At 37.9% G+C, this 10,548-nt stretch overlaps 1 long non-coding RNA gene across 1 annotated transcript; it reads left to right on the forward strand.

The window, feature by feature from the left end:
• Positions 1 to 2,624: 2,624 nt before the first annotated feature.
• Positions 2,625 to 9,102, forward strand: LOC131983662 (uncharacterized). The gene is made up of 3 exons (XR_009395482.1): positions 2,625 to 3,025; positions 4,228 to 4,329; positions 7,645 to 9,102. It is a non-coding gene; the product is annotated as an uncharacterized LOC131983662 (long non-coding RNA).
• Positions 9,103 to 10,548: the final 1,446 nt, after the last annotated feature.

Genomic DNA, 10,548 nt, shown 5'->3' on the forward strand with positions numbered 1-10,548 from the left:
ATGAAGAAATACAAGACAGACGGCGGTAAGTGAACTTACTGCAGTCTGCTTTGGATTTATGTTTAAATTTGTATATATATCCAAATCAGACCGTGATAAGTGCAATTACTGCGGCCTGCTTCAGTTTTGAGTTGGATTTTGTAGTTACTGCAATTTTTATATCATTATTTCTCTAAAAAAAGCTACACTGAACCCCTTACTACTAATTTATGAAACTTCTGCCTATTTACTTTACTTTTTTATTCTTTACCATATTATTTTTATTCCTTATTTAGCCTATATAAGTATGGAGCTTACTTATCAACATAATCATTTGTATTGTTTATATTCATTTGTTTCTCTCCTCCTCCTCCTACTCGTACATACATGCACCTTCCTTTGGTCACAGCTAATCATTTATGAATATAGAACACGCTTACACAACACACTTTCATACATGCATACAAGCAGTGAGAGTACTCCCACTAATGAAACAATCTGTACTGTATTCACATCATAGCGTCTGTTTCAAATTGCTGTAAGAAAACATCCAAATTATCAGCCAACAGCCAAACAACACGATAATTCTACTCCTCAAAGAATTGTCACTAGCACTTATTGATGCACTAATAGCTCTTTTTGCACTATACCTTCATTGTTTGCTTTTATACTTCCTGTAAGTCGCTTTGGATAAAAGCGTCTGCTAAATGACTAAATGTAAATGTAAATGTAAATTGTGACAGTAACATACCGTTTTCCATTAAAAAGGTATTATACTGTAGAAAACAATGCATTCTGGGCAATATTTGCAGGTAGTTTGCCGTTTCCCATAAAATACTGTAATATATACCATAAATAGCATTGCATTCTGGGAGTTATGGTAGAATCAACAGCAGAGGCTGAGAAAATATGGAAAGCTACTGTATTTCTAGAGGAGACAGCCAACTCTGGTCTTTCCTTTCTTGGAACATCCATTTTAATCCTGCATTTCTTGAGCAAATCACACGGTAAATTGAACTATAGCGACTGAATAAAATTTAGGCAACAGATTGCACGCAGTATTATTAATTAAATCTAACTAAGTTACGAGTTGAGTTAATAACAACTTAACAGGAAGTGCCTGTCAATTAAAACGGACTAATTCTATTGTGTTGGATTCATTCAAAATTCTCTTGATTTAGAATTACATACACATAAAGATTATATTTAATGTGATCAAAATAATTAGATTCTATCTCAAACATTTTTATATTAAAGTTACTTAAACAAAATCAAGGATGCATTTATATTTAATACATTTTATCAAATATATTGAGTAAAATTAATTAACAGTAGAATGCTGGCAAGCCTGCTGCCTGTATTTTACTCAGTAGCGGTTCTACACAGGGGCCCCTGTTAAGAAGCCCTTGGCCCCTGCTGTGCCCCCTGTGTCAAATTAATAATTAAATTATCAATTTATAATGATAGACGACGGAACAATTCTTACCTATTTTTTTGATCAAACAATATCTCATTGTACACAAAGGGAACCCAGAATGTGTACATTGTATAGTAGTTTAATTGTGCAATAAAAGCTTGTGTGTGTGTGTGTGTGTGTGTGTGTGTATGTGTATATATATATATATATATATATATAAAATCATTCTCACTGTACTGCACTTTCAAAATAAAATAAGTAATTGTGCACAAAAATTTGAAATGTCATTGTCGTACAAAAATAATAATTGTTGTTGGTAAGTCTCATTGTTTCAATCAATGTATTTGTATCTTCAAAATATACTTAAATGAGATTCTTAAATAACCTAAAATAAATGTTTTGAATGCTTAAAAATCATATTTGCTGTTTTTTAATGTGCCCTCTGATTAAACACTGGCCCCTCCTTGGCCCGCACAGTAAAACTGGTCTAGAACCGCCACTGATTTTACTGTTAATTTACTAGACAATTGTCATTCCTGTGTAATTTGGTACACTTTCCTCTGTGTGATGTGTCACCTGTTCCTGTTTGTACTATGTCACACTGAAAAAAAAAGGTAACACGTTGAGTGCCGACTGCATGTGAGCGGCCACTCACATGGAGCCTGCAGCTCGCTCCTCCCTCCCTCCCCCTCCAGGTGTTTGGATTAGTGGAGGAAGGACTGAGGAGCGGGGAGGAGCAGGGAGGCCCTCAGTGTAAACTAACTCCTCTGCTCTTACTGTGTACACTTATAGCACACTTCTGCCTCTTTCCTTCCTTCTGTTTCTCTATTTATATCACCACTCTAACTGTTGAGGGCAGATTTGTTAGACTACCCTGACTTTATTTCTTCTGCTTCTCTTATTTTACCTGTTTTTTGTTTGTTTTTTTCTGTCAGTGAGCCTCTGAGTATGCTCCAGCTTTTCCTGACAACCAGTGAGAACCAGGACTGCTAAGGCAACATTGCATCATCTCTACAGGCAGCTAACAGCAGTTTATTCCAAACATGTGGTAACATCTGCTCATTTGAAGGCTGAACATTTATTTAATCTTTGATGCAAGTTATGTAATTGCTGTGGTGGGATTCTGTTATCAGGGCAATGTAATCTCTTTTAAACAAATCATTAACCAGCCGACTCTAGCAGATGCTCTAGACTTTAGCAGTTAACATACCAGTGGTTATACAGTAACACTACTTCTCAAAGGGCACCCTTTAACTCTATGGAGTCTTGGGCCACAACGGCCAATATTTGGTTTTTGCAAATCATTTAGGTTTTTTGGTTATTTCGTTTTTTGATGCTGATAGCAAAATCTGTTTTTCCGTTTTTGGTTTAAAACGAAAAAAGGAAAAGGGGGCACTGTTTTTGTTTTTTCCTATTTTCGTTTGGACAGAAAAAAGAATTATACTTTGGCACCCGGACCGGTATTTGCAACATATACTGCAGCTCGCCATTCAGGGACCTCACTTGTGGGAAGCTGTCGTGTCATCTGTACTAAGCATTTTTGACAGATGACATCAATCAGTATTAAAATCACATGGCAGCATCTTGGTAAAGTCAATCAACAGCTGATCCCAGACAATAATGGACCAGGTACAAAACCTGCTCAGATTTTATGGTTGAAACGTGTTTATTTGTGCTTAATAATGTTTGTAGTTTGATTTTCTGTACAAATTTGACTATTTTTAGCAATAGCAACAAGCTACAACACTGCTAATCAAGAAGTAGCTACTCATTTGAGAACGATCAGGCTTTACTATCGTTCTTCCAAAGAGAGGCTGTAAATGTAAGTGAAAAAAGTTTGATACGCCGGGGAATGAATTGTGTAATAGAGTAAAATTAACCTATTTATTCTTTGTGTTCAAAGACATTGCTTTTTGTACTGTCGTGGCAATTTTGACAACTGCACTAAGTTAATGGGTGAGCTGGCCAAACATAAAGCACTCAGCACTCTGTTCAGCAAGTTTTATTAGCACATTCGTATTCCATACACCGCACAATCCCGAATGGCTCTTTCACAGTACAACAAAGCCCCATACACCGCTCAACTTATATCTGTTGTATTTCCAAGCATTGCTTCTTGAACAAGTCTCAATGTGGTCCTATCTACCTGCCCTATGCGACACACCAGGACAGACCCCAGTGATCCACATGTTCCCCTCCATCATGGTGTTATCAGAGTTAACTTCACAAGTTCCCACAAGGCCTTGCGTTTTGAATATCAAGTCGCCGCCTACTTCATGTCCCACCATGCAGGAAACACTAAATTTCCTTCACAGTACTTATTAGGTCCCACTAATCCTAAATATCTAGGAGAAACTAGAAATACATACCAATAAAACCTTGGGTCTCAGGAAGTTAAATAATAAAAGTAATAGCGAATAAATTTGAGAAATAATAATACACCTATTTACACCAGAGAAGTTCCTCATTTCCAGCCAGAGAAGCTGCAATAAGACACTTCCTGTTCATGTGTCAGTCAGCACACTCTTGAAGGGTTGTTGTTTATGAGGTTAGTGCACCAGGAAGCCCCCCCCTCTCCCCCGGCCCCCCTTCTCCTTTGTTGGTTTCTCGCAGTTCAATTCAATTCGTCCTTTGACACTGTATACAAGAAACAGGAAGTGCTCCTTTTGTTGCCGGCTGTTCGAACTAATTCAGCATTGAAGGCTACAGGTGTAACCTTACTGGCCTCACCACAAGCTCTGTGTGTGCGTGTCTTCGGTGCACACTCGGATGTTTGTGTGCAAAGCTTACAGGTATGTTTGTGGTTGTGTGGCTTTGCATGGGGCAAACAGAAGGACGGGAACACGAATCCCCGCTGCTCTCCTTACAGTCACTTGAACCAGGACGGCTGGAGACAGATGGATGGGCCTGTTGACACTAATCCTCCGTATGAGGTAATGGAGTTAGCCTGTGTTTGTGCACTCCTTCCCTGCCACTCCTGACTTACTGACTGACCTACTTAACCAACAACTCACGTGGCACCAGAGCAAACACACACACACACACACACACACACACACACACACACACACACACACACACACACATACACACACACACACACACACACACACACACACACACTCACACACACACACACACACACATTTTTGTTCTGCTATCTTTGTGAGGACCCTCATTGGAATAGTGAATTCCCTATCAAGGTTATAATAGTTTTGAATTTGTCATTAATTTTTGTTTTCAAATTCAGTTAGTTTTAATGAGTTTTTAGAGTGAGTTTGCTAGTTTTAGTTTAGTTTTATTAGTTTTAGTGTTAGTTTTAGTTTTCTGTAATGTGGTATTTGTTGGGTGGGAGAAAGACATTTTCACTATAATTTATTTAGTTTTGTAACCACACAATACAGTTTCAGTTAATTATCATTATCATGTAACCTTTAACCCTTAAAACAAGGTCTGAACTCTCAAAAAAGCCTTAAAAGAAGCGAGGACCGGACAAAATGTCCTCACTTTGCAAAAATGTCCTCACTCTGTTGGTAAAAAACGTGTTCTGGTCCTCACTATGTAGGAAGTACAAGAACATACACACACACACACACACACACACACACACACACACACACACACACACACACACACACACACACTTAGTATTGTTTTTCCCCCCCAAGAAGCTTAGAAGACTGTGTGTGTGTGTGTGTGTGTGTGTGTGTGTGTGTGGGTGTGTGTGTGTGTGTGTGTAAAGTGACCCTTAACCTCCTACTGTTACTACACATGTTTGTTAGTTGTGAGTGTGTGCTTTCTTATTGGATTTGTGTGTCTCTGTGTGGGTGGATCTGTGAGTATATGCAGTGATTTATTTGCTCATAATTGCTGTAATTAAAATCTTCTTAATAAATACCATTGGATCATCTTATAGGTTATAATTAACGATGGTTATTGGCTGATTATTGCTATTATCTATAATTAACGTAATCATTTTATTAGTAAAAGAATGTTTTCCAAGTAATTTTAACTTTTACAATAGCACAATAAACATTTTTTTTTTTAAAAAGTCACGACTGACAAGGTGACGGACATCCTTTATATTTGTAGTGGTGGAAGTATTCCTTTAACCCTCTAGAGTCCATGAAAAAACCTGCATATTACTTCTTCATGACGTGAAGACATAAAAATATATATCAATATTGAGTCTTGCCATCAGATTCCCTCTAAAGTTCTGGCTTGAAACTCCATACCAGATTTTTTTGGATTATATTCAGCCAAGTCAAACCAGAGCTAATGTTAAATATGTTTAGTATAAAAATATAGAACTAAAGACTGTCCTCATTTTACCTGTTATATATGTAGTATTTGCAACCTGTATTCATATTTGCAACATCTAAAATTCTGTCTATTGAAATATAATCAGATTTTATGTTTTCCTTTGTTTCTTTTGGGTTCAACATTTTGATCAAGTAAGTCAAAGTTAAAATTAAAATTAATTATCAGGACATATAGGTGAGGTAACGCTGAAAACACTGATACCAACATGGCACGGTGAAGATTTTTTAACAGATTTCTTAAAGGACATAATAGCCCAAGATTTCAAAGGGTTAATTTTCCAACTTAGTAGCACTTAACACAAAACACAGTGGAGGCTGATGACAATATTATTAGTTTTGTAGGTATTACTATAATGTTGATCAATATTTGTTGAGGCATTTCACTAAAACACACACTTGTGGCACCTCATGGTGTCACTGGAGGTAAAAGTCAGAGGCTTATCAGTCATAGACTTATCTGATCACACTCTGATCACAATACGTTCTGCATGCTTAACATGGATTTTTCTAGATTGCAATGATACAGATTGTACTGCACCAATCTTAGTGTACTTTAGCTATGAAGGCCTATGAAGGCATAACAAACCCAGTGAAAATGTCACATTTACCTTAGAAAACCACGACTTGCGTCTGTGCAACAAGGTCCCACATGTTTTTACAGTACAAAGATAATGCATATAACTAGTGGTCATTCATGGCACAGATATCTGCAGCCTTGGTGCAAAAGATTGAATGGTCACATAAACAGAGGAGGAATGAGGACACATGGGCACTCAGTCATCTGAGTAATAGTCTGAATAATAGTTTAAGGAAATGATGCAGATCATTAAGCAGGCATCAGAGATTAATTCTAATGTTTTGTGTAATGTAATAGAGAACTCTACACTGTAAAAAAAAACTGTTGTTTTTACGGTAAAAAACGGCAGCAGTGGTTGCAAGAACTTTACCGTAATAAATACGGTGCAATTTTTTGTAATATTAAAATATTATATATTTGTAAAATTATTGTAAATAATATTGTATATTAGCACTGTTGATTTCCCTTATAAAATTGCCATTTTGTTCCCTTTTTTTAATATAAAGAAACGGTGTTCTGCCATATAATTGACAAGAAAATACTTTAAAATTCTGCATGAATTAAAGATTTTACCATTAAATATTACAGTATATTTCTGTTAGAGATATGGTTTTTAGTAAATAGTACACAACAGTGAGAAAACATATTTTCACAAAAAATAAATGCAAAAATGATGGCTTGTATATATATAACTATTAGTGTATTTTTGCTACAAACACGGTGCCAGTGTATAAAAAATACAATTTTGGCTGATATATACACTTACAGTGTTTCATTGTTACTGAAACTGAATTAACCCATTAATCATTTTACAGTCTTTTACTGTCGCGGTTTAGCAGTTTTTCACCGTAAAATCTACAGACATTTTTTTACAGTGTAGATTAAAAATCCAGATTATATTGTGTTGTGCTGTGGAAATTTCACTCACTCTAGTTTACATCCAGGATTCCAGACATTGTATGAACCATACGAGTTTAATGCTAAAAACTATGCTAATGATTAAAACTGTCATTCCTGGTTATCTGGTATGGGTTACATTACAAATGTCATATATTCATTATAACAATCCATTAAAACTGATTCAAACTTTAGCCTTGTGTGATGACATTTCACCTATCTGTTATGTATTTCAGCTGTGAAGACATTCTGTATAACAGACTGAAAACAACATTACCAAACAAGTTATTACAAGATATTTTACTGATTTCCCAAGAAGCATTTGCAAACACATTATTGTTTTTTTTACCCCTCCTAAAGCAGTGACTCACGTCTATGTTCCAAGGTCTTGCAGATGTCTAAGTAAACAGTGACCAGTTGTTACAGTTTGTTTCTTTTATTCTTTTTACCAGGGCTCTTGAGAGGAAGATGATCAGAGGGAGAAATAGAAGAAGAGCATGTGATAGAAAGTGATGGTGAGCTACAGAGACATGGACTGAGATACAAGGCCTGTTATTGTCTGAGAGCTGGTGTCTGGCTGGCACAATGAAGCAGATCCACATGGAGGCCGATGAGGAATCCAGGCTCAGGGCCCAGTCCTTTGTCTGTGGCAGGAAGCCAATGCCAATGTGGGGAGGGACAACATATCCTGAAACAGCCAACAGGACACTCTCACACACACCTGCATTCATCATGTGTTCATATGGATACCGCTGCAGTGAGGAACATCCCAGCATGCACCAGAGGGATGCATTTCACTTCAAAATGTACAAAGAATTTGACCCCCCTAGAGGCTCTGAAGTCCAGAGCACCCCCTCTCAGAAAATAGTTCCTACATCCCTGTACCCACACTATAAAAAAAAAACTGTGGCAGCTGTGGTTGCCAGAACTTTACCATAATAAATACACTGCAACTTTTTGTAATATTACGGCAAAATGATATTAGCACTGTTGATTACTAATAAATAGTAGCAAATAATAAAAGAGAAGATGTTATTACACGAAGATGTTATAACACTAAGATGCATGAGCAGAAAAATCTCTAAAAATGGTTCAGGTAAAAGCCAAGTTCAAAAGATAAATCTTAAGTTTGCTCTTAAAAATCTGATGCGTCTATGATGGCCTCAGGTCTTCAGGAGGCTGTTCCACCAACGTGGACCACAGTGAGAAAACGGCGCCTCACCGTGGGTTTTGGTTCAAGCTTTTGGTATTATTAAAAGGCCACTCCCAGAAGACCTGAGGGTTCATAGGATAAAAGTAAATCAGATAAATTGGCTGGACTGAGACCATTCAGAGATTTATAAACCAGTAAAAAAATCTTAAAATCGAAGATCCACCCTGTCCATATAGCACAATAAATTCTTCCTAAAGCTAAAGCATTTCGTCTTTGAATTGTGTTTTTATTTTCTTTTGCTCAAGAATTTGACCTCCCATTGCGTCTCCAGTGCTGTTTGTCCGGTGTCACTTTGACCTTTGACTTGGCCCTGCATCCCCCCTTCTGCCTCTGACACCTGAGCCCAGAAACAATCTTACACAAGGCTCTCTGGAATGTCCGATCACGAGCCTCTCAGGTCTCACTCACCTGAGGCCCGTGGTTTCTGCTTTGTGACAAACTGGATCAAACTGGATGAGAAACTAGGTTCAGTGGCGTTGTGTGTGGGAAGAAGCATCAGTTACACTTGACACACTCTACAGCTCAGGGCGTTTATGTGTGTGATTGACAACAACGTGAGAGAAGGCAGCAGACAACGTGAGCTACAGATGTATGTCACCGGGCTATGATGTGTGTGTGCTTCGTGTCACCGGATGGAGGTCACTCATTATCAATGCATGTGACTTGAATTGAAAGCTTCAGCAGTGTGCCTGCTTGCCAAAAAAATATCACTGTACAATCTGTTTCTCACAATGTAAACAACCTCCTTTGAATTCTTGCATTTGTTTGTGAGCCTCATCTCTCTTTTCTATGTAAAGGCCAGTGTGGATTAGATGGCGCTATTATGTGCTTTCAGTCTCAAACAAAAGGTTCTTTTTGTTCTGAGTTGCGTAACAGGTCACTGAATGCTGCTCAGCTTCTCTGCTTTCAGATCATATTTTGGCTATCTCACTGGGAGACCCTTCTCCGAGGTTTATCTCCTCTCCCCTCCCACCCTAGCTCATTTTCACTGTGAACCGTAGCGATGCTAACGCCCTGCTGCTGTTTGCAACACGACTGACACTGCTTCCAATATGTGATTCAGGCCTGTTGCGTTACTGCACAATTCAGCTCATAAACAGAAGATTTGCATTTTGAATCTTGCCTGGACTGTACAATTCCCCTTTATTTACTTGTTTACAAACATCTTAAAGGGGTCGTGCAGATTTATTGAAGTAGGATTGTAGAACTGCAACAATTATTTGATTAATCGAACAATAATCGATTATTAAGTTAATCGTCAACTATTTTGATAATCGAATAATTTCTTTTGAGCAGTTTTTTTTAAAGACAATAAGTCACTGGAGGCCAGGGTAATGCCATCGATGCTAATAAGGTCTTTAGATAATGAGTTTCGGAGGTGTTCGGGTCACAGCACAATCATTTCAGTTTTATCTGAGTTTAACATTAGGAAGTTGTGGACCATCCAGGTTTTTATGTCTTTAAGGCATGCATTAAGTTTGGCTAGCTGATCAGATTAATCTGGGTGAGTTCTAATACACCACAGTACAAAAATAAAGGCAAACAAACTAAACTATCAGTGGTAGAGGCAGCAGTATGAGCAACTCCATGTTCTGCAAGCATAGGACGTATAGGTTCTGAGGTAACACAGACCCTTTTAGACTTGGTTTTAAAATGTGTTTTGAGCAATTGGATCACAAGTGGACAGATGAGATGCCTGTGTGTATCATGCGTCTCCCATAGACTGTATATGAATAATGGACGTAGTCACGGTGACGTCACCCATTGGTTTGTGGCCTGTTGGAAGCATTGAGTTAAGTGTTACACTCGTCGCCATCTTGTGTCTCCATCTTGTTTCCGATACGGGGAGCAGACCATATCTGGACTGTGGAGGAGCGAGAGGGATCTGATCACTGACTACAGCCTCTCTACACCTCAACCTGACTGAGAGAAGCTGCTGCTAATTCATGTTAGCATTAGCTGGAGCATTAACTGGGACGTTCGTTTTGGCTAGCAAAAAAACTAAAACAAAATGTATGTTAATTACCTCAGAAATTGAACAGCGACTCCTTGGAGTGTCTGTTAGTCCAACCAAACGCTGAACAAGACATTTTTAAAAAACTGTCAATAAGTGACAATACAGTGAGTGGGTCAAAGTAATGAA

This window comes from Centropristis striata, chromosome 13, assembly GCF_030273125.1.
Source record: "Centropristis striata isolate RG_2023a ecotype Rhode Island chromosome 13, C.striata_1.0, whole genome shotgun sequence".
NCBI lineage: Eukaryota > Metazoa > Chordata > Actinopteri > Perciformes > Serranidae > Centropristis > Centropristis striata.